The 25,957-nt window shown below is 37.4% G+C and overlaps 1 long non-coding RNA gene and 1 other non-coding gene across 2 annotated transcripts in view; both read right to left on the minus strand.

Moving 5' to 3' along the window:
* Positions 1 to 218: 218 nt before the first annotated feature.
* Positions 219 to 25,957, minus strand: part of LOC123683401 — a 66,627-nt gene continuing 40,888 nt past the window's right edge. The window contains exon 4 of the long non-coding RNA XR_006747973.1: positions 219 to 546. This is a non-coding gene — a long non-coding RNA (uncharacterized LOC123683401). The remainder of the gene's footprint in view (positions 547 to 25,957) is intronic.
* LOC123683517 lies at positions 3,101 to 3,219 on the minus strand. The gene has a single exon (XR_006747994.1). It is a non-coding gene; the product is annotated as a 5S ribosomal RNA (ribosomal RNA).

A 25,957-nucleotide genomic window follows, 5' to 3' on the forward strand; every position in this document is an offset into this window, starting at 1 on the left:
AAGTTTTCATTTTACGAAGAACAAATGCAATAATGAAGATGAGCAATTCTTTGTTTCTACTATTTTCACATCTGACTCGAAAACTTCCCAGAATTCATGGTAATGCATGCCGCTCTTATAAATGTTCAAAAGAGAAATGAAAATTTACATTGACTCATCTAAAGCGTTCTTTAGGAACTTCATACGAATTATTGAGTAAATTGAAATAACTTACCAGATAATATTCATCTAATATGTACATTTTCTTAATGAATTAACCAGGAAACATCACATTTGTTTGGAATATTCTCAAGACAGAATTTTATTACGTCTTAAAATTATGCAAATCATTGCACTTCAATTATTTCGAAAGAAATATTTCTATGGAACATATTTGGTGGATGCGCCATTGTTCTAGATTGTCTATGACGTCTTCAATTTCATTTTCCTATTGAAGTTTTTCTCTATATGATTCGTTGCTGGGTTAATATCTCCAAATTTTTCGTCAATCTTGTCCTTTTATCCATATTTTCTGTCTTGTAAATGGTTTATATTGAAATCCAATACCTGCAAGGAGATGGGAGATATAGAAATGAATAATAAAATATGTCACAATGCTCACAATATTTCCATTATCATAATAACTGAGTTTTTTCCTAGCCAAGATTCCTTATGGGCTCATTTATAATCAGAAATATGTAATGCACCAGATGAAAATAAAAGATACTGCTATAAGACTATACTAATCAAATACTGATAAGTAGAAGTTCTTTCTTATCCCAGATTACAGGTATCTGTAATCTGTGCTTCTTATGAAGGAAGCATATTCATAGAACAACGTTATTGTGAACTAATGGATGTAGGTACTCTGTGTTTTTGTGTATATAAATGTTGATAAGGCATGGAATCGCTTGTGATTCATGCAATTCTTATTTTGAGATTGAAAAATTGAACCCTAAAGTCTTAATAAATACTTTATTTCAATATTCGATTTCTTGCGTCATTATCAGTTATAATCGTATAAGCATAGTACAAGGAATTCTTTAAACATACTGTGGTATGATTGATTGTAAAGTGTGCCATGGCGAAGGGTGGAATTGGAACTTGAACTTTATCGACCAATATTTTGATGACTCGATTAAGTTATTGAAGAACAGATAAAACTCACTCCAATCAATAATCCTATAAAAAACGGTTCTTGAATGAATTTTTCTTTTATGTTTTCCATCAATTGGAAACAGAACAACTTCGTGAATAATTGAAGTAGATATCACCATTTTCAGAATGAATGTAAAAGTTCAAGTTCAACGTACTGTTTTCCACTAACAAACAGAATCTCAACCGAAATTTCTTGTTGCAATAAGCTGGCATTTAAATCAACTCGAAATAGCGAAGCACTCTACTTGATTTCTCCAGTGGGGATCAGAGAATCTTGTTTCCTTTGTTGAATGAGAAAATTATTCACCAGTTAAAAGCGTATTTCGAGACATCAATTGGTGAATGTGTCTGCTACGTATGTTCAATTCTTTCATGAATTTGTTTTTTTAGAGCTATAGAACTTTAAATTGCAATAAAACAACGATGGATTATTCGATTGACATGAATTTCATTTATCCGCAAGATAATCTTGTGGCATTACATTTTAAATATGATTTCTGGCATATGACCGCCATGGCTGGCTCGGATGTAGTCCAATTTTCGATTACTTTTCCAACATTTGTGGCCGTATATCGGCAATAACACGACGAATGTTGTCTGCCAAATGGTCAAGGGTTTGTGGCTTATCCGCATAGACCAATGACTTTACATAGACCCACAGACAGTAGTCTGGCGGTGTTAAATCACAAGATCTTGGAGGCCAACTCACAGGTCCAAAACGTGAAATTAGGCGGTCACCAAACGTGTCTTTCAATAAATCGATTGTGGCACGAGCTGTGTGACATGTTGCTCATTGTCTTGTTGGAACCACAGCTCCTGGACATCATGGTTGTTCAATTCAGGAATGAAAAAGTTAGTAATCATGGCTCTATACCGATCACCATTGACTGTAACGTTCTGGCCATCATCGTTTTTGAAGAAGTACGGACCAATGATTCCACCAGCCCATAAAGCGCACCAAACAGTCAGTTTTTCTGGATGTAACGGTGTTTCGACATACACTTGAGGATTAGCTTCACTCCAAATGCGGCAGTTTTGTTTGTTGACGTAGCCATTCAACCAGTAGTGCGCTTCATCGCTAAACAAAATAAAATGGACGTAGTGCGCGATACGTATTCCGCACAGAACCATTATTTTCGAAATAAAATAGCACTGTTTGCAAGCGTTGTTCAGGCGTGAGTCTATTCATGATGAATTGCCAAACCAAACTGAGAATAAATCACTTGACAGCTGTTACATCGGTAGCCACCTTGAACAGTTATGCCAACTTAAAGTTATATACCTCGAAAAAAAACACCACACCCTATATAACATGGTGAACCTCACAGAGCGTTAACAAACCTAGTCAAAATTGGGTCGAGAATGAATCCTAAAGGTTAACGCAGTGGCCTTTTGGGTTCCATTCCATTTGGCGTTGATTGCACATACGTCCTGTTTAGGCCACCACACTCGTTTCATAATATATTTATATGATTTTTCATGTGCTAATGGAACACGTGGGATTGGCCATGAACGGGGTAACAGTGTTTTGCTTTTTCTACCCTGTTTTCAACGGAATTTACTTACTCGGACTTTCCACGAATGTGAGAATTATTAACGTTTGAGTGGAGTGAAAAGGCATTATATAGGGTGTTACTATAGGAATAATAAAATTTAAAATGGTTATCATGGCAACAGTGTAAATAATTTTTGACATTTCTTATGCCATTTGTGTTCCGTAAGTTATAGCATTCAATCATGGAAAGAGAAATTTCAAAGTGAATTTTATTTAGATAGCACAAGTGAATAAAAAATAATGAGCAAAACGTAAGCTTGAGCTGACCGATGCAAAACGTAAAGGTAGTAGGAAGGATTTTCTGATGAAATCCTTATTTTCAAAGTCGATTTTCAACGTTTTTCTGTTCACATCGATGCGAATCACCATGTCTGAGATGGAAAAAAAAATATCCCGAAAAATAAAAAAAGCTTACGGCACGCGGTGTTCCCAAGCGGTCACCCATCCAAGTACTAACCGCGCCCGACGCTGCTTGGCTTCAGTGTTCTGACGAGAACTGGCATTTTCAGCGTGGTATGGCCGTAAACAACAGAAATTGCGATATTTCGAATTATATCTCACAACATATGTTTTGTATGACGATAAATTTCAATATTACCCAAAAAGGAAAAAATGCGAATGAATGGTGGTATTAGATATCATTTTTGACTATAACTGTAGGTACCACTTTTAAATTTGTCTAAAATAATACCATGAATAGTGGAATCGACTAACTAAATAATGTACCTAGTCCATGAATTCTTGAATTCCTCTGAATAAACAGACATATTCGAGCTATCCATAAACGCATAATTATTCTAGTTGACTTTTTGAACGTATATTTTACGAGTGATTTCAATGGTGAAATTGCAGGTAATTATTAATGGGGTGATATTCAAAATGAGATAAACTTGTTATTGTTCGAATTGCGACCTCTAAATATTGACAATAGTTCTATTGATGTGTATATTTTGGCTGATTATTCATATAATAAACCTTTGAAATCGATTTTTGGTGGTGAATATTTTGTGGGATATTTTGAATCATTCAGGACTCGTTATTGCCATTCCTTCCAGTTATGAAATATCAACGAATTGGTTTGCATTGCTTTCCGTACTTGCTCTTAGTATTATTTCTACTTTGGTTACTTTGATTCTGAATATTCTCTTCAAAATTACTTGTGACCCATTTCTATCCCAATTTCAATGGAAGTTTTGGACACACAATTTCTGGCAAAAACCTAGAGGTATTCCCCTGGTATTACATCCATTTTCGAGGCAATCTTTCTCAGTGGGTAGAAAATATAGAAGAGAAGTCAGATCCAATAACTGTAAAAAAATACATATTCTGTATTTTATAGGACGATTCCCAGTAGGCACTGATTTTTATGTATATTATAGTGAATATAGATAAATAAACAAGCACCTGAGTGCCCTTATAGTGCATTACTCGAATATTTCTCTTCTGAGTCTACCTTATCGTTTATAACTAGCAATTGCGTTCAAACCCCTAGGATATGATTAATTTTTAGATTTATTCTTTCGAGTTCAAGTCGGATTGTTCCGTGAGATAGACGAAATAATAAACCTTCGTGTACAGTTTACAGTATTTGTAATCTAGTTTCCGTGAAAACGAAAAAATGCCACAGACCAATAGGATAACGAAATATTATACGACTCGGAACGTTTTAATAGCAATTCTCCTTCTCTTTATCCTCGGGGAGTGCCGCTAATCGAAACGAAATAACAATTTTCGTTCAAATTGAAAAACGCGAACTAACACAACAGACACGACATTTTCTCTAATTATACTCGATATTCCCTGCCCTCTTCAAACACAAAACGTCCAATTCCCCATCGGGACCCTCGTATCGTATGCATAGACGATCGTAGCGTGAGATCATCCATTATACCCGCCCAATTTCGGGAGGCGACGCACGCCACTGTCGATCGCAATAAATATTGCATTTTTCATTATCTCGGACCGCCACATATCAAAAAAGTTCACAAAATAATTTTGAATAGATCAAAAGCAACAACGTGTTGATGATTCAGAGCAGTGCTTGAAGCTGTTTAAGTGCAATAAACCTGAATTTTTGCATAGATATGTGGCATGGATGAAACAAGGCTCCACTATTTCATTCCGGAGTCCAATCGACAGTCAGCCGAGTAGACTGACTACACACGATGAACCAAATCTAAAGCGAGAGGAAAAACACAACAGTCAGCTGGCACAAGGTTATGGCATCAGTATTCTGGGATGCGCAAGGAATAATATTTATTGATTACCTCCAAAAGGGCCAGACCATCAACAGCGATTATTATATAGGGTTATTGGATCGTTTAAAGGATGAAATCGTTGAAAAACGGCCCAATTTGCTGAAAAAAAAAGTGCTGTTTCATCAAGACAAATCAATTAAAACATGTTTTCATGCAAAATTGCATGAAATGGGCTTCGAATTGCTTCTGCATCCTCCGTATTCGCCAGATCTGGCCCCCAGCGACTTTTTCCTCTTCTCAGACCTCAAAAAGAATGCTCGCTGGACAGAAATTTAGCGCCAATGAAGAAGTAATCGCCGAAACAGAGGCCTATTTTTAAGCAAAAGACAAAACGTACTACAAAAATGGTATCGACAAGTTGGAAGATCGCTTTAATCGCTGTATCGCCCTGGAAAGCAACTATGTTGAATAATAAAATCGAATTCCGCCCAAAAAAATGTGTTTTACTATAGTAGACCGGGGATTTTTCAATCGGCCCAATTTCGCGAGGTGACGCACGCCACTGTCTGTAGCAATAAATATTGCACCTTTCATTATCTCGAACCGACACATATCGCTCGTCCTCCCCCCTCCCACTTAACGCAACAGCAATAACAGCGGCTGTTGATCGGCTGAAAGTATATCGGACGTACAGGGGATCGATGATGGCACATCCGCTATACAGCGTCGACAACGGGCTTTACAACTGGAGGGCGCTGTTCAACATCGTGCGCCGGCATTAAAAATTAACGTCCTGTCTCTATATGAGAGATTTTGGGTTCGTTATGACTCCGGTTCTGTATAGGACGTGTTGGTCGTTAAAACGACGTGATTGGGTCGTTTTTTATCGGATACGGTTCTGGAAACTGCCGATTTTATTATGCCTGTTGGGGGATGTTCGATAATAGATACCCCAACACCCAGTAAAATTATTTGTTTTCGATAACTTTTTGTGTACCAGTTTGTTATTACAAAAACAACACATGAATAACATTCTGAACGCTTTTGGGAGCTGTATTTCAGTGATCCATGTAGGTCCAGCAACCTTAGAATCACTGATGGGGCGTGAGATTTTAGTCAGAACGAAATTATCATTTTTCTATTTCACCTACTTCATTACAGTACTGAAAACAGTGCTGTAATAAACTCATTACAGTGTACCAGTGTACAGCTCATATTTTCAATTTGAAATTAACGAGAACGAGTTTTTTTTGGAAAATTAAATACCTTGACTGAAGTAGGTTATTTCATCAGTGTAAAATTCCAAAAATTTTGTAATTCTCCATTGAAATACAGCATCAAAATGGATCTGTACTGAAAAATCTAGTGGATAAGATAGTGTACATCTTAAATGATATATAGTTTATAATTAAATCTTTGAAAAGTAGGTACGCAACTTTATCGCAACAGTCTCGTATCACAATATCAAATACGATAGTTACAATCAGATTCAAAACAATCTGCAGGCTGAATATGATACTGAAAGGTAAAAAGTTGATCATTGTTGCCAGATGTTTATATGTGTGCTCTAGAACGTTTTTAAAAGAACCTCAAAGGAGCGAACATACAGCTTTGGCAACAATACGTCTCGATAGAGAAGGTATCTAATGCGAAGAACAGAGATAAAATCCCATTAGTTGAATGAAGATAGAATGATACGGTCATTTGAACTTGGAACAATTTCCATGACAACGTCTTTGGGAAGGGGTACAAGAAGGCGAGTGGCTGTTGACTGTCGAGATTCGAAATTTCGACTTGTATTTTGTAGGAAAGGAGAATGATGAATTGCCATATTTTATTTTGCGAAGTTTTCTCGATGACGTCATTATCGTAATTCGATCATGTTTATCACTGTTGTGTTCGTGGATAAGATGTAACAGTGATTTAAAATTTTTAATATCAATTAGCCAAGGCTGTACACTCTAGGTTTTTCAGTGCAGATTTATTTTGATTCTGAGCAATTTCTTTCGAATTTGAATCGCAGAGTCAATAGCATCGTTGACTTCAAGTCAAGCTCAAGCCGAGTAGCTTGAAAATCAAGCCATGCCGTGAATCCCTATGTGGATGTTGAGCAGTTTTGGGTGGGGACAGTGTCTGTATATAAATCAAACAAGGTTTGCCTTTAAAGCTTTTCCAGATTTCTTGACGTTCTTCATTACGTCATTTCGCAGAGTATCCCAGAAGACGTGATGGAAAATCAACATCGCCAGAGTTGAAGAGATAACAAGAGATATCAATGTCAGCCTATCAAAAGAAAACCGGTTTCATTTCAGAACAGGCCCAAAACGTCCCCTTTCAGGCAAAGCCTATTGGGGACACTCCATAAAAAGCATTTATTCAACACCGGGGGCAAGATAAGAAACAAAGCCTGCTCATAAACAGGAGATCCGTCGTGTTCGAACCCTCGAAAATCATCCGAAATCCCATCTCCATACATCCGATAGACGCCTTCAGCGTCCCATCAAGGTCCGTCTCCCCCCTCCACCCGACTTATCGGTCCTCGAGAGAGCAAATTGAAAACACCATTGTCGCACAAATCATGGGGGTAATTTCCACCCCCGGCGTATAAATCAAAGGAAATGAGGGGGCGTATCTCCCCCAAAAGAACAAATAGACGTCGCCGACGATGCCGCAGCAGCGTCGTTTTGAAAGCCGCAATATAGGAAGAACATCTTGATCGTTGCCTTTATTTCCTGCTTCTAACGACTGTACTGCGTTATGCTTTTTGACTTTTGGGGTTGAGGGAGGGGGAGAATATGGGAAGGAAGCAGGTGTAACGTTTTATTCCGGCAGATATGGAGGGATGAATTTCCATTTGGGGCGAGGAGGGAAATTTGCGTTTTTTCGCTTGATGTAAGGAGTCCCCGGTGACTTCTGACAAATGGATTCAAACGACTTGCTTGAATTTTTTTATTTCCAAACGAATTTTAGGGAGCTAAAAAATCCCTCTAGTTGTGGAAGTTCCTCGAATAACAGGCCAATTGAAAAGTCCCCGGTCTACCATAGTGAAACTTGTTTTTTTTTGGCAAAATTCGATTTCATTATTCAATTTAGATGCCTTCAAAGGCGATACAGCGGTTATAGCGATCTTACAACTTTTTGTTACCATTTTTGTAGTACGATTTGTCTTTTGCTTCAAAATAGGCCTCAGTTTCGACATTTACTTCTTCATTGGCGCTAAATTTCTTTCCAACGAGCATTCTTTTGAGGTCTGAGAACAGGAAAAAGTCCTAGGCCATAACCTTGCCAGCCTACTGTTGTGTTTTTCCTCGCTTTGGATTCGGTTCATCGTGTGCAGTCCACTCAACTGACTGTCGATTGGACTCCGGAGTGAAATGATGAAGCCATGTTTCATCCATTGTCACATATCGAAAACTCAGGTTTATTGCACTTAAACAGCTTCAAACACTGATCAGAGTCATTAACACGTTGTTGCTTTTGTTGTGAGCTCGAGCGGCACCCATTTTGCGCACAGCTTTCTCATGTACAAATATTCGTGAATGATATGATGATGTACACGTTGAGATGATATCTTCATAATGTCTGCTATCTCGATCAACTTCACTTTACAGGCATTCAAAATTATTTTGTGAACTTTTTTGATTTTTTCGTCGGTGACAGCCTCTTTTGGGCGTCCACTGCGTTCACCGTCTTCGGTGCTCGTTTAAACTCAGCATACTAATCAATGAAGATTGATTTTCCTGGTGCAGACCCCGGAAACTCTTCATCAAGCCAAGATTTTACTTCAACAGTATTTTTCCCTTTAAAAAGCAACATTTATCAGCACACGAAATCCCTTTTTTTCCTAATATTCGTTCAAATAACAAAAGTAGCTACACTCCCAACGCAATATCTCACAAACTAATAGTCGGACTGCTGTCAAACTTTGACACGTATCGTTTGAAGGTTATGCATCAGACCGGGGACTTTTCTACTGGCCTAATATACAAGCTCTTTCTTTTATTTTATTACATCATTTTAACTGCCTACTCTGTTGTAATATAAAGAGTCTATATAATTTTTATGTCGACTGCGAGTCAGCATACTTTTCGGAAAGACGCTCAATTTCTCTCAATCTTCCATCATTCTCTCCAAACTCTTCCGAATGTCTATCATTATGACCTTCAGTAACTACAAAACAGACAAAAACCCAAGGAACAACCGAAAACAGTTAAGGGTAGACCGTTACGAAGAAGAGGTCGAATAAATCTCCCCTTAGACACCACTCCGGTCGTAATCGTCCCGAAATAAAAGACCGCTCCTTCAGAACCCCGACCCGATTAGGAGGAGGCGTAGGAGGAAACCCAGGACTAATCACGTGTTTGCCGGTCGGCATCATCAAACGATCTGCGGCGATCATCAAACGTCGGTCCCAAAACCACTCAATTACCGGCTCGCCTCATTTCCTAGTAATCTAACATAATTATGAGAGTCAACAATCCCGGCCGTTCCTGTTTGGCATGGAATCAAAGCTTAATATTGCCCGATTGGGCATAGATTGAAGTTTGATTTGGTCGGTCTGCGGGCATACGCCGGTAATGCGATCTAGCTGTTGCGTTCGGCCGAATCGGACATCGCAAGTGCGGTGGTTTATTTTTTTTTTTATTTTGAGGACGATATCGTAGCTTCGGTAAATATCAATTATACTGATGATGATGACCTTTATTAGGGTGAATGGGGAATTCGTGTCGGTTGGACATAATCTAGGAGTTTGTGGTCTTAATGTGTGGGTGGGATTGGTAGTCGATTGAGTTATATCAGATAATGAGCTGAGTTTTTACGACTTCCTCATTTTGTATGTTTATTTTAGTACGCGTTTTCAGTGTTTTCGATTTATCGATAGGAATGCTCATCATTTCCCGAGGTTTCTATTGGCGTTTGAGCGTATTTGTAACCCAGCTACTATTTATGTTATTGTAGATTTAAACTTTCTTTTCAGAACTGTTGTTATTGATGGCAGATTGTAAAGAGCTTTAGTATTGATAACTAACAATAGGTTTGAAATTAATATATCCTCTAAAGTTTTACATTCGAACATAGGTGGTAGTACGATTTTAAAAAGAAAGGAAATAATTAATAATGTATATTCAATGATATTTTTGAACACTTGGGAATTGATATCAACCGAACAGATGTTTTAGCTTTTTCAAAGTCAATGTGGTTTGACTATGTTTTCCATTTCTACTTGAAATTGAACCGGTTTTCTCTTGATGAGATTGATATTTCTTATCAGCTCCTCAACTCTGACGATATTGCTCATTCATCAGGCCATCTGGGAAGCTCTGTAATAGTTTATTGTGCAACAAGTGGGGAAAGTCCAACTTTTCTAGCGAGTGTGGAAGTTTGTGGCACGAGCCTGAAAGGCGAGTGTCGCGAACACACGAGCGAGAAAAGGACTTTCTCCACATGTTGCACACTATACTTTTCCTACAACTGCACAAATTTCAATAATTCAAGTAATGGACTTGATTCAAATCAAAATGGCCTTCGTTGACAGAATGTGCTAATTTATTGCGTTTCCATAGAAACGACTCAAAAGCCCAATTTCATTGGTCTACCAAGCGAGGTGCGAGTAAAATGCCGTGAGAAATAATATTTCCCACAGTATGAGCAATACATGATTTTGACATTAAGTAAGCTATGAAGAATAAGCTACTTTTCATAGCTGTTGTAGGAGAAATGTTTTAATGAAAAACGACAAGAAATATTGAAAAATTTAATGGCAATGTTTGACTCACATCCAGACACTGATCCCACCCAAAATTGCTCAAAATCCATAAAAGTCAGACTCATTTCATTTATACCATTTTGGTAAAAAATTGAAGAGCGATCTGTTCGCAGAATGAGAGGCCCAATAGTGCACCGGACGCAGAAAACCACTATGCAAAAAAAAGACAATTTCTCATTTGGTATGACATGAGCCAGTATATAAATTTCCTCAAAAAAGTCTTCAACCAGTTGAAAATATATTTTTGGACTTTTCCGTGAAAATTCTCGTTTAAAAATCATATGCCCAAGATATGTACTCATTCTGTTTCCTAAAAAAGTTCATTCGATAAATAATGGTATTTTATGAACACGTACTTGATGTCGAAGGAACATAATATGTAATAGCATTTTCAAACGTTTTTCAAGTGAATATGGTGTTTACAATTAATTGTTACTGAAAACGGTGCATGGCCAACTGGTCATCACTTCCACACGACTCCGACCAACTGGTCCAAATGTTCCCGGACCATCTCAAAGAAAACCCATTCATCTCACTTTCAAATCACTCCAACATCTCCGCCATTTCTCAAAAACCCACTCCGGCAGTAAAAACCTAGCAAAACCCCGAAACAAACACCGCTATCGTCGTTTACACCCCCTCCATAGCATCCCACCTTGCTGTATTTCACAGTCCCAATAAAATAACCTAATGTAAGACCTCCCGGTTCCTGAAGGCGCTAAAGACGACTCTTCCACCGTGGCGTATCGAATAAAAACGGGCGACAGTGTATTATTTTTCCGCTTCCGCCCTGGCGGATTGTTTTTACTGCCGCTGTAAAATATCAGGGACTAGATGTCGTCGCGGCGCTGCACAATGCGTCTCTCCTGCTGCCAACGGATTCCAGATATGATGTAGATGCGAGAAACCCTGGGGTGGGTGGGAGGCCTTATTTACGGGAGAAAGAGTTAACGCGGCCGCAGACACCAAGGGTGTAGATCTTTTTTTTTCTTTGGGGGGGGGGGGGTGTGGTAATCGAAAAAACAATTTTTTGATGATATTGTTTACATATACCTATAATGTGAGAAAAAGAGTTTTTGATAACGAAGTTTGAACCAAATTACTCGAAATAATTTTTTTTATTATCAATTCGATTGTTCTTTTCTTACACTGGGTGTTCCTGAATTGGAGTTACGTAGGAAAATGAGAGATTTCTTGAATAGTTTTGAAAATAAAATTCCCCATAAACTTGAGCCCGCCAACGCTTTGTTTTCGAGATACAGGGTGTTTCTTGTAGTCCTACTTTTTTATGATGCTTAACCAGTTTATCGAATCTTTATTAATCTTCGCTACAGAGTTGGTAAATAAGTACCAAAACTTATAATTATTTTATTTATCACAGCTACCGCACTGAATCTTTATAATAATTTGGATTTTCCTGAGAATTACTATAGAGAGCTGTTTGAATTGTTTTCTCGAAATCCATTGCAGATACGACAAAACTACAACAAACCAAAAAGTGTAATACTGACCCAAGAGTTTCTTTTAAAATTTTTCTAAACTACCAGTGGTTCACAAAAAAATAATTCTGGAGAAAAGAAGCTGGCATCGTTCCAAAAAAAATTCACCCTGTAGATTTGCATTTAAAATTAGGATATCATATGATGAAAACTTTGAATTGGACTATCTATGCCAATTCAAGTTAAATATCTTGTAAAGGGAAGGTGCTATGAGAGAAAAACTTGAACTTTAACACCTGTATCTCAAAAACTAAGCGTTTGAGGACTCGTGTTATAGGACTTTTTTTCTTGCAATGATCCGAGAAATCTATCATTTTCATTTGTACCTCCAATTTAGGAACACCGAGTAGATATAGTCAATTCGAAACTGAAGTCTTCACAAATAAATTGCAATTTGAATGAAACAAAATAAATTGTACAACACAGTTCAGACAATTTTTCGATGAGAATTACTCAGTTCAATCCTTAGATAACTACAGTATTGGAATTTTGAGACGAGAAGGTACAAAAAACCGAAAACAACGGGTAAGTGTATACCGATAAAGAATGCAAAAATAACAGATGGCAAATAAGAGGCCGAGAAAGCGGATAGATAAAGGAAAATAATGAACCTCGGACATAGACGTGGTTGTAGTGCAATAAAAGTACTCATCTTGAAAGCGATAATAAACTCATAAACCGTAAAGGGATCCGATTTTTTACTGACATGTCGATTCCAAGGAAAGTAAAATGATTATTACTGGTTCATTTTATGGAGAAACATTCGTTCTTCGTATTTGCGAAATTTCTACAATGGGGGTAATTACCCCCAATACCCCCTTCATTTCTACGCCCTCGTGACAAACCCGGGGGTGGGTGGGAGGCCTTATTTACGGGAGAAAGAGTTAACGCGCCCGCAAAGACACCCTCTCTTGGTCGTTTTTGCATCTTCAATTCTGCAGCGCGCGATGTTTCGCGTTTTTAGGGATTTCGTGCGAGAGCCAAGTGTGGTGGAATTGAGGACGTCTGGGTGCATTGTTATGGCGACGGGAGATATTTCCTGGTGTCCGTGATGCTTCGCGTGTGTGGGGATTAATAATTCAGCTGGGATATGGAATGGAATTCTTTGCTTCCAAGGGTTACGGTTGCGTCGATTTGACAACGTCGTCTGGGTCATCTGCGTTTCACAGTTTCTTTCGGTTATTCATCAAACCTGCAGTTTGCGCTTGAATAGGATGGCAGAAACTGGCTCGACGACAATAACCTGATATTTATTGTCGTTGTAAATTCGAAATTCGGAGGCTCAACGAAATGTTTAGTACCTAATTGTCGATAAACTAAGCTCGTCTTTTCTTTCTGATTGGGCTTCTGATTCTTTATGTCTACCCAACGACAAAGAATAATGAGATGAATTCAATCACAAAAGCATTTTTATTACACTCTCATAGACAAAGTGAGATGTGAAAAATTAGAATTATAGAATTTGTCACTCACACAACAATCTGAAATCAATCAATAACCAATCTGAGTCAACAGTGGTTACAAGTCCGGTGTTATCGATTATCTGAGTTGAGTTTCATAGGTTCACTTGACAAGTGCGTGAAAAAGTCAGTTATATATGTAAAAATATTATGTTGATGTTCCGTAGTTCGTGAAAACGAGAAAGTCGACAAGACTATACAACTAAATGCCCCGAATAAGTTACCTCTTTTCAATAAAATAATTATATTAGGTATTCATCAAGCCAAGTAGCTTGACATTTTAACCAACTAGTTGATTTGAAAATCAAGTTCGTGAAATATTACATACTTGAGTTTGACTTGACTTGATTGTAGATATTTATTGCTTGACTTGATATCAAGCTACTTGATATTACTTGAGCTTGATATGCACGCGTCGCACGGCATATATTTCTGCAATCTCGTGCGCGCATAGACTAAATAAGGGGATTCCTCGATCGCCGAGAGACTGAAGCCTTCGCCAGTGTGACTTTATTTGTAGTTTTCTCACTTTTCTATGAAATGTATTGGTAGATTTTGATAGTTTTAGAAATATTTTTCCAAACTTGGCCAAAATGTCCAAGGATTTTTAACAACGCCAGCATCTTCAGCTCCTGTTGAAAGATAATTTTCCAGAGCTGCTCTTACAGTTACAAAAACCCGCAATAGGTTAGGCAACAAATCTATAAGATGTCACATGTATCTTAGATCCTGGTTGGAAAATTTTGAAATCAAACAAAGCCAGGAGGTTTCTCCATAATAAGATATTTCAAAAAAATTGATAATTTCGGTTCTTTTATGCAATAAGTTCAATGAATAAAAGTGTTTTTGCAAGGTTCCTTCTCATTTCATCATTTTTTTATTGATGTGACACTACACAAAAAAAAAACCGGCTAAAAATAAAGTTGCTTGATATGATTCGATTCAAGACCCACTTGATAAATAAATACTTGACTCGAGATTGAAAAGCCACCACCTGACTTAAGCTTGACTTGAAATCAAGTCAAGCTCAATTTGCTGAATAAATATATTTGGAAATTATATATGAAAAAACACAAATCAGTGAACTGGCTTCCGTAGTTTGTGAAAACGTGAAAAGATGTAAGTCGACTACATTACGAGCAGAATTTTGTCTGTTATCTCAGTGGAATTTTCAATAACATAAGTAAATTATAAACGATTGTATTTTATCTATGCTGGGTTCAATTTCGTGACCTCAATTTAGTTCTCAACTCTAATTGCATCAGTTTTGAAGCAAATTCTCGTTAGAACTGTCGCAATGCGAAATTCGAGTAAGGATGCCAAACTCATCCGAAATGAAAACTGCAGACTATTTAAACTAAAATATTCAAACTACTTTTTCCCAATAAACTCCTTCTACCTCCCCCCCCCACTCCACATTCGTTGAAAATCCCTCGCGTAATAAGTTAAAAATACCCCCGAACGCTAATAATATATTCAACTACTCCATCCACACTGGGATTTAAAACACGACATCAACATTTCGCCGTATCCAACATCGCTGTCACGTTCCGAAAGCATACACATCAGAACGGAACCCTTAGCCTCCCCCGGGCCTGCAACGATACCCCCCCGGGACCGCCCCTGACTCCTTCCTTTCACACCTCTCTCTCCTCCGCCATAAATTAACATCGTCCAGCTCGATAATGTCAGAAAATAATCTACAAATAATTTGTCAGGCTTATCTCGTGTCGCAGGGGGCCATGCACGACGGTCATCACGGGGACGAGACCACGGTATTAAAAAAACGGGACGTGAGCGGCGAGGTAACGAGCTGGCGCGACAGCGCATTGCACACACGGCATTGTTAATGAAAACTGTTATTTATTATGTTTATCATGCGAGTAATGGTAAAAATGGGTTATTTTCGAGGGTGGCGTGCGTATAACATGACGCAGAGGCGGCTTGATTTTTTAACGCGACAGCTCCGTTGACGGCTCTGACGTTGAATTTAACTTTCTGTTTTCCTAATTCGGTTTTTTATGGAAGCGTTGAGATTCGCGTTCTCTCCCACTTCAATTCTAGCTCGGACAGTACTGGCAACGATGCGTCTAGATACGGTAGAATATCTAATGAGAGGAACAGATATAAAATTCAATTAGTTGAATGAGGATAGAATGATGCGGTCATTTGAACTTAGAACAATTACCATGGCAACATCTTTGGGAAGGGGTACAAGCAGGCGTGTTCGAAATGACTGTCGAGATTACCTGAATTTTGTAGGAAACAAGATTGATGTATTGCAATATTTTATTTTGCGAAGTTTTCACGGTTCATGATCGTAATTCGACCATGTTTGGATTCACTGAATTTTTCCACAAAGAAATGTATAATTTTTATTTTGTATCACTAGATATATCATAGATTGGAGAATAATGAAACGATTGAAAAACCTTTCAATTTTCGAAGTGATACAAAATAAAAATTATACATTTCTTTGTGGAAAAATTCAGTGAATCCAAACATGGTTCATTAACATAGAATTACCAATTTTTCTTAAACAATACTTTAAGCTAATTGTCATTATCACTTTCTCATTTTGTAATATTTCCATTTATTGATATTCTGAATTTTCAATTCGGAATATACGAGAACGAACAATTTTTTTTTGAAAAATTAAATAGTCTGATGTATTTTCATTAGAGTGTAAAATTCCAGAAATTTTTTAATTCGGCATTGAAATACAGAATCAAAATGAATCTGCACTGAAAAATCTAGTGAGAAAGGTAGTGTACGTCTTTAAAGATATAGGTATAGTAAATAATTAAATCTTTTGAAGGTACGCAGCTTTATCCAAACGTTCTCGTATCACAATATCAAATACCTACGAAAGTTAGTTCCTAGTGTTCGTGCAATCTCAGATTCATAACAATCTGTTGGCTGAATATGATACTGGAGAGTTAAAAGTTAATCATTGTTGTCAGATGTTTATATGTGTGCTCTAGAGTGTTTTCAAAAGAAAATCAAAGGAACGAACATACAGTTTTGGCAACAATACGTCTCGATAGTGTAGATATCAAATGCAAGGAACAGAGATAAAATCCCATTAGTTGAATGAAGATAGAATGATGCGGTCATTTGAACTTAGAACAATTACCATGACAACATCTTTGGGAAGGGGTACAAGTAGGCGTATTCGAAGTGACTGTCGAGATTATCTTATCTGAAATTCAACTTGTATTTTGAAGGAAAGCAGAATGATATATTGTCATATTTAATTTTGCGAAGTTTTCACGATGACGTCATGATCGTGATTCGACTATGTTTATCGCAGTTTTGTTCGTGGAACCAGCGATTTAAAATTTTGAATATCAATTAGCCAAGTGTATACACACTAGGTTTTTCAGTACAGATTCATTTTGATTCTGTGCGTTAATCGCTTGATCGATTCATTCAATTTTCGGAAGAAACCTTCATATGGCAGTTTTGGACTCACAGATTTTTTCTAGGAAAAAATTTAAAGTTTTTATCTTGTATCAAAATTGAAAAGAATTTTTCAATCGTATCTTTTTTCTTCAATGATGAATTCCAATAATTTTCTTGAACTATACTCAAAGCCAATTGTCATTTATCATTGATATCGTGAATTTTCAAATTGAAATTAACGAGAACTAATAATTTTTTTTTGAAAAATTAAACAGACATGTAGATATTTTCATCAGAGTGTAAAATGGAGTGGATGTGACACTACACAATAAAACTGCTAAAAAGTAAGTAGCTTGATTTGACTACTACATAGGTAGGTACTTGACTTGAGCTTGACTTGAAATCAAGCTCAATCCAAGTAGCACGAAAATCAAGCCAAGCAGTGAATCCCCACTCTCTACCGAGTGTTTCATTAACTATCAAACGGCTCTTCATAATTTCCATCGCGTTTTAAACTGACAGACGACGTCTGATCCGGGCACGCAAGATCGATCTGGAAGTTTCGCAGTTTTCCCGTCAGCCTCCAAGTCCGGAGCACGTCTAATTATCCGGGGGAATTAATATTCTGCGACCGCCCATTTAAACATCGCATAGATCCAATTATTGTTCGACAAGGAAAAGGGAAAAAGCGCCCCTAGCTGTTTCTCCAAATACTTGCTGCTGACGTTTTTAATGAGAAAAGTTGGCGGCGAGGTCTGAGACGGAAATCTGAAGGTGAGGCTGAGAGGAAATGAATAATAAGATCGCCGGATCTTCCAAGATTTTTGAACTCTCCTACTCCGAATTCTATCGTTTACATCAACATATTTTCGAATTATTTGAAAATTCTTGTGGATTGTGTGAATAAACTGAAATTTTGCATACAAGTTTCTTGCAGTTTCAAGCTTCATTCAAAATTTCAGGAGCTTTGGAGCATTCATGTGTAGGGATTGAAGGCTTGGCTTGATTTCAAGTTACTTGGCTTGAGCCAAGTAGGCCAGTAGTTTTTCAATTTCAAGTCAAGTCAAGTATTTATTTATCAAGTACTTGAATCATATCAATCTTCTTGAATTTTAACAGTTTTATTGTTTAGTGTCACATCAATAAAAAAATGAATGAATGAGAAGGAACCTTGCGAAATTACTTTTATTTATTAAAATTATTGTATAAAAGATCCGAAAATATCAATTTCTTTTTGAAATAGAAACATGAATTAAATCACTATAAATCATAACAAAATAAAAAATAATACAAAAAAAAAGTTTCTCAATATTGAGAAACCTCCAAGCTTCATTTGATTTCATAATTTTCCATCCAATATCTAAAACACATGAGGAATCTTATAGATTTGTCGCCTAACCTATTGTGGGTTTTTGTTGCTGTAAGAGCAGTTCTGGAAAATTGTCTTTCAACAGGAGCTGAAGATGATGGCGTTGATAAAAAATCCATGGCCATTTTGGCCAAGTTTTTTAGGCTAAGTTTGGAAAGATATTTCTAAAACTACCAAAATCTACCAATAGATTTCATAGAAATGTTAAAAATCTACTAATAAAGTCACATTGGCGAATGCTTCAGTCTTTCGGCGCTCGAGGAATCCCCTTATTTAGTTTAAGTGCGCACGAGACTGCAGAAATATATGCCGTGCGACGCGTGCATATCAAGCTCAAGTAATATCAAGTAGCTTGATTTCAAGTCAAACAATAAATTACTACAATCAAGTCAAGTCAATCTCAAGTATGTAACTTTTCACGAGCTTGATTTTCAAGTCGAGTAGTTGATGAAAATGTCAAGCTACTTGGCTTGATGAAGCCTCGGATATACCTAAAACGGTTCTGTGGTCTCCAAAAACCTAATTGGCGCACGAATGAACGAGCTCTCAAAGGCTCCCGAATTCACGTCAGTGCTCTCCTGGATTTTAATGAGAAAAGTTAGCGGCATCAAGCAAGGTCGAAGGAGGCCGGGAAATCTGGAGGTAAGGCGGATGGGAGGAAATGAATAATAAATTCGTATCTTCGTCGATTTTCCGTTCCGTAATTCGGCCACTTTTCCACCTCCCCCCCTCGTTTGTTTTGCACTTTAACAATCGAACGGTGTCGGTTTACGCGCGCGAGAGAGGTCTTCCTTAATTTGTAGGTTAGGATGCGGGGGATTCCACGCCGCGGCGGGGTGTCGGGTTCCTCTTCTCTGTTACGCGAGTTCGTTTTCTTTCCGCATTATGGCCGTACAATGTTACTCCCTGGGGTTATACAGGGTGGGGTATAATGTACTCGAAGACCCTTGGGGTGTTGCTCCTCCAAGTCTACCTTTTGCTCTATGAATACGAAATTTGGATTTTATTGGAGGGTGGACTTGTTAATCAATTCAAGGGGGTAGTTATGCCCTCTTGTAGTTGTTGTAGTTGTAGATAGTTGGAGAAGAAAATCTGTTGTCGGTATATTCACGTTAGGGATCCATCAAGCCAAGTAGCTTGATATGTTAACCAACTACTTGACTTGAAAATCTAGCTCGTAAAAAATTACATACTTGAGCTTGACTTGACTTGATTTTAGATATTTATTGCTAAACATGATATCAAGTTACTTGATATTACTTGAGCTTGATATGCACGCGTCGCACGGAATATATTTCTGCAATCTCGTGCGCGCTTAGACTAAATAAGGAGATTCCTTTTGCGCCGAGAGACTGAAGCATTCGTCAGTGTGACTTAATTAGTAGTTTTCTCACATTTCTATGAAATCTATTGGTAGATTTTGGCAGTTTCAGAAATATCTTTCCTAACTTGTCCAAAATGTCCAAGAATTTTTTATCAACGCCAGCATCTTCAGCTCCTGTTGAAAGACAATTTTGCAAAGCTGCTCTTACAGTTACAAAAACCCGCAAAAGGTTAGGCGATATATCTATAAGATGCCTCATGTGTCTTAGATCCTGGATGGAAAATTATGAAATCAAACAAAGCCTGGAGGTTTCTCAATATTAAGAAACTTGATTTGTTTTTTTCATTTTGTTATGATTTATAGTGATTTAATTTATATTTCTATTTCAAAAAAGTTGATATTCTCGGTTCTTTCATACAATAAGTTCAATAAATAAAAGTGTTTTATGGAAAACTGCTAAAAATCAAGTATTTTGATATGATTCAAATACTTGATGACAGAATACTTGGCTTGACTTAACTGATACGATCGTCTAAACCGATCATAACGAACGAGAGTCCTACAATGATCCAAATTTTGTTAGGATCGTAACACTAGAATATCAATAGTGACAAAAAACACATATGAGTATATCGTAACGTTGTCACATCCCAATATCAGATACGTTAGATCGTACAATCTCAAATTCATAATAATTTGCAGACTGAATATGATACTGGAGCGCTAAACGTTAATCATTGTTGCCAGATGTTTATATGTGTGCTCCAGAATGTTTTTAAAAGAACCTCAAAGGAACGAACATACAGTTTTGGCAACAATACGTCTCGATAGTGTAGATATCAAATGAAAGGAACAGAGATAAAATCCCATTAGTTGAATGAAGATAGAATGATGCGGTCATTTGAACTTAGAACAATTTCCATGCCAACATCTTTGGGAAGGGGTACGAGTAGGCGTGTTCGAAATGACTGTCGAGATTATCTGCATTTCGACTTGTATTTTGTAGGAAAGGAGAATGATGTATTGCAATATTTTATTTCGCGAAGTTTTCACGGTGACGTCATGATCGTTATTCGACCATGTTTATCACTGTTGTGTTCGTGAATACGATGTACCAGCGATTTAAAATTTTGAATATCAATTAGCCAAGGGTGTTCCTACATATTAGGTTTTTCAGTGCAGATTCATTCTGATTCTGTACGTAGGTACGGTCTTTAGACGGAACTACGATTTCATTTTTGCGTTATATCTAGAAGTATTGAATGAATTAAGTACATACGCACCATATTCTATATAAAAAAATAACGCTCAAACGGTTGTATTCCTCGTAATTCAAACCAGCCCAAAAGGTCATCATCGGACATCGTCTTTCACAATCAGATATAATATATATATATATATAACCACATCGAAATGGGAAACATTTACCGACGCCATTAGGTTATTCCTGTCGACGTTCGAACGTCATCGAAACAGGAAGAGCATCAACATTTCATGGCATACTTCGTGGCATCAAACTTCCCCCGATAAAATCGATGCATTAACAATTCATTTTCCGCCAAGGGAGCAGAGGACAAAAGAAAAATCAATTTCCACCAACTGTGAATGGTCTCTTAATGATCACTCGACTATTTTCAATTGCAATCCCATGCACCCAATGCACATGGGTGGCTAATGGAGATTGATTGCCGTCCTAGATATTATCATGTATTTTTTTTTCTTTACCTAAGGAATTAATGAACTCAGATGACTTTGAACGTCCCTGAATTATGTATGCGAGTCATCAGGATTTTAATGCCCAGATCGTGGCAGTTTTTGAGTAAGGTTGAGCCAATGGTAGCTGGAGATATTCCATTAGGGCGAAGGGAAATACAAACACTGCTAACGATGGCAGTTTTTCCTTTCGATCTTTTGATCATTTTCTCTTTGTCGGAAAATACAGTCGATGAAATCTTATGTAGGACTGCCTCGTGAGATTTGTTATTATATGCTGCATGAATGCAAACTGAGAATTTTAGAAAAAAGTTGTAAGTACCTTCCATATAGTTTGTTTTTTCAATTGAAAATCGGTCGTTTTGATAGTCATTCTTCTCTATCCTTTCTTATGAAGAATGTCACAGAATTGCCTGTAATTCACCACCTTATTTTCCGATCAAGTACAGGATTAGCGATTTATCAAGCCAAGTAGCTTGACACTTTAACTACTTGACGTGAAAATCAAGCTCGTGAAAAATTACATACTTGAGCTTGATTTGACTTGATTTTAAAGATTTATTTCACATATTTATTTACCAGAGCTGCTCTTACAGTTACAAAAACCCGCAATAGAGGATAGATGACAAATCTATAAGATGCCTCATGTGTCTTAGATCCAGGATGAAAAATTATATGAAATCAAACAAAGCCTGGAGGTTTGTCAATATTAAAAAACTTTATTTTTTTATTATTTTTCATTTTGTTATGATTTATAGTGATTTAATTTATGTTTCTATTTCAAAAAAGTTGATATTTTCTGTTGTTTATACAATAAGTTTAATAAATAAAAGTGTTTTTTTGCTACGTTCCTTCTCATTTCATCATTTTTTCATTGATGTGGCACTCAGTGGCGTACCCAAGGGGGAGGATAATGGGATATATCCCCCCAGGAGGAATATCCATTATTATGTAACAACCTCATATATCACAATCTTATTATGAGTAAGCAAACTTCTTCAAAAGAAGGAAAATTTGAATTTTTTTTTTCTTTATCCCCCCTCCCCCAAGGCTTATGTCTGGGTACGCCACTGGTGGCACTACACAATAAAACTGCTGAAAATCAAGTAGCTTGATATGATTCAAGTACTTGATAAATAAATACTTGTCTTGATTTGAGATTGAAAAACTACTATTTGACTTGAGCTTGACTTGAAATCAACTCAAACTCAAGCTAAGTAGATTGAAAATCAAACCAAGACGCGAATCCCTATTAATTATATAAACTTTCACAGTATTTTCGTTTTTAAAATACGGAGGTGCCTTATTGATTACTAGTTTCGGGACACCAGTAGATTCACTAGGTTCATACTGTTGTATCATACGGTTTTTAGTTCAATAGCCGAATAGCCTATGTGTTATCAATCCCCGAAGTTCTCCATACGTGTTGATTTACGATCATAAATCAAAGACGGCAACGCACCTATCCAAACCGGGCTGCCCCTCCCTCTCAAAAATATCCACAATTTCAACTGGAAAATCGGGTTCATTGAAACAAAACAAACATTAAAAACCTCCCCGGGGACCTCCCCACCATATAACGTATGTATAATCTCGAAATCGCTATACCATTTTCAATTAACCGCCTCATTTCCACATGATTTAATGATAACAAATGGTTTTTTCTTCGCGTGTCTACCCCCGGGAAAATACGCAATTGATTTATATTACTTGGAGGGAAAAGGGACAGACCTTATACTGTCGGGAGACACGCAATTTTTTCTCTCTCCGCTTGAAGCCGCCCCCAACTAGATAGTCACATCGTCGTTAGTCATATCCATTATTTTTTCACGTGATATAGGGGAGGGGGTGGAGACTTTATGGATACGTCGTTTTTTACTCTGAGTATGAGGGGGTGGATATTTCCTGTTTCTCGGGAAATTGAGCGGCTAAGAATGAGTTGGACAGCTGACGTGTCTGCGTTTGGTTTATCGTTTCCAATGATGGACTTTTCCGATCGTTTGGGAAAATGGAAATGTACACGTTTTCGTAGGAGATTGGCAACAAGAATCAAGTCAGGGGTAGAGTATTTTCATTTCGATATAAAGTTCAAAGATAATTCATAACACTAAAGAACAAAATTATTCACTTACAATTGAGAAATATATGAATAAAATTAAAGGAAAAATACTACACTACTAAGCAATGTAAAGTGGAAGCACTATCAATGAAATTTTATGTTTTATACAGATATGCTGGTATGAAAAACCCTACAATAATGGTCAAAAATTCAAGAAGTCTAAGTGCTGAATTGTAACAATTCTCAAAAGTACCTTTAAGTATTAGGAAAACAATACTCATACGATGAATAGAGGAAACGATGAAATTAAACAACTACTGGATGCTTGCTTTCTTGAGGAACTAATGATGGAACTGAATTCTGAAAAATTGGTTTAATAGACCCAGCCATACCTTGACTAACCCTGTGATAAAGGCGATCGAAATCAAGCGACCAATTTGGACTAAGCCTCCTCTCTAAATTGAAAATCTTGAGTTTTGATGAATTTGAGTTGTCCAAGTTCATGATCTTCTTATAACACCCTGTACATGTTTGGCCCAAACCACAAACAGTCTTATAATACTACGTATTTGCAGAATCGAAAAAAAAATTGTTCTAAAAAAGCTATCTAATGATGCAATAATATACTCGGTGTGCCATTTGAAATGAGGTAGTAGTAGTCTGTTACCGGTATAATTGTCTCTAAGCCCAATATGCAAATTTTCAGTTCAAAATTATGATTAGTTTTCCATAAACGTCTAATAGGCCACCTTATATTCAAACTTCATCAAGGCTACAAAGGAAACAAACAAAATAGGTATGAGTTGAAGAGAAAAATATGTATGAATGAAACAAATAAGTAACAAAGTCAATATTTAAAATGTATTATTATTTCAATTTGTTTCGTAACCCACTATCTTTGTGTTGTCAAAGTCGAATGTAAGATCTTCTTATATCTCTGAATCTTTCATCGCAATGGTATTTTGATGTTTCTCTGCAGTCTTGATGAAGCCTAAATATGAAAACACAAAATCCTTTCATTTAGTTTTACGATTTTCACGAAAGATTTATAAACGCCTCCTACGAAAAACTCCAGAAATTGTAATGATTCAGTAAAGTTAAAAATTTCGATTCGACCTTCATCCCCACCACTTCCCCGTTATTTGAGGCCGCTGGGCTACTTAGTTAAAGATTAATAACTCTGCTACGAGCCCCCCCTGCGGTGTTGTCGTGACCAAACCCACTAGATCCGGAATTTCCGCCGGAGCCTTATCGGTTTTGACTGAGGTATGGGACACGTGATGTTTTACACCCTCTTCCTGACGCCAATCCACTAATTCTTCGGCCGGCTCTCTTGGGGGGAGCCAACAACGACGCACGATATGTTTGTGTTGTGCTGACTTCGCCGGAGTGCTCCACGAAGTGGGAAAACAATAGGGTCCTTCTTACGAATTGGGAAAAGAGCTTTTTATTATTATTACTGCCAAGGAATAAGAGCTGCGTGTTGTTGTGGTGGGGGAGATTCTGGAGGGTTATTGCGTGGATGGAAGTTGGCTTGGATGAATCGGGAAAGCACTTGTTTTATGGGGCGCTTTATTGGGGATGACAATACCAGAATGTTGGTATATTAAGATTTGGTGGTTGTATTAGGGCAATTGAAAAGTCCCCGGTCTGTTGCACAGATGGCGGTGCTAGTATTAAATCCATATGAAATATGGCTCCATCATTTCACTCCGTAGTCAAATCGACAATCAGCTGAGTGGACTACACACGATGAACCGAATCCAAAGCGAGGAAAAACAAAACAGTCAGCTGGCAAAGTTATGGCATTAGTATTCTGGGATGCGCAAGGTATAATATTCATTGTCTGGCCCTTTTGGAGGTACCAAAAGGGCCAGACCGTCAACAGCGATTATTATATAGCTTTATTGGATCGTTAAAAAACGACTCCATTTGAAGAAAAATAAGATTCTGTTTCATCAAGACAATGCGCCAAATCGATGAAAACAATGGCAAAATTGCATTAATTGGGCTTCGAGTTGCTTCTGCATCCACCGTATTCGCCAGATCTGGCCCCCAGCGACTTTTTCCTGTTCTCAGACCTCAAAAGAATACTCACTTGAAAGAAATTTAGCGCCATTGAAGAAGTGATCGTCGAAACTGAGGCCTATTTTGGAGCGAAAGACAAATCGTACTACCTATACAAAAATGGTATCGAAAAGTGGTAAGATCGCTATAATCGCTGTATCGCCCTCGAAGGCAACTATGTTGAATAATAAAATCGAATTTTGCCAAAAAAATGTGTTTTACTATGGTAGACCGAGGTCTTTTCAATTGGCTTGTTACTTGCCTGGAACAATATCTTCAAACTGATATAACAAAAACCGGTTTATCATATCGCGATAGTGTTTGCTATTTACTGTTTCTGCTTTGGAGTTTAGCTACATTGGATCCAGATGTTGCCAATCTGATCGTCTGACTGGAGTTCAGGC

Source organism: Harmonia axyridis, chromosome 6 (assembly GCF_914767665.1).
Source record: "Harmonia axyridis chromosome 6, icHarAxyr1.1, whole genome shotgun sequence".
In the NCBI taxonomy this organism is placed as follows: Eukaryota; Metazoa; Arthropoda; class Insecta; order Coleoptera; family Coccinellidae; genus Harmonia; species Harmonia axyridis.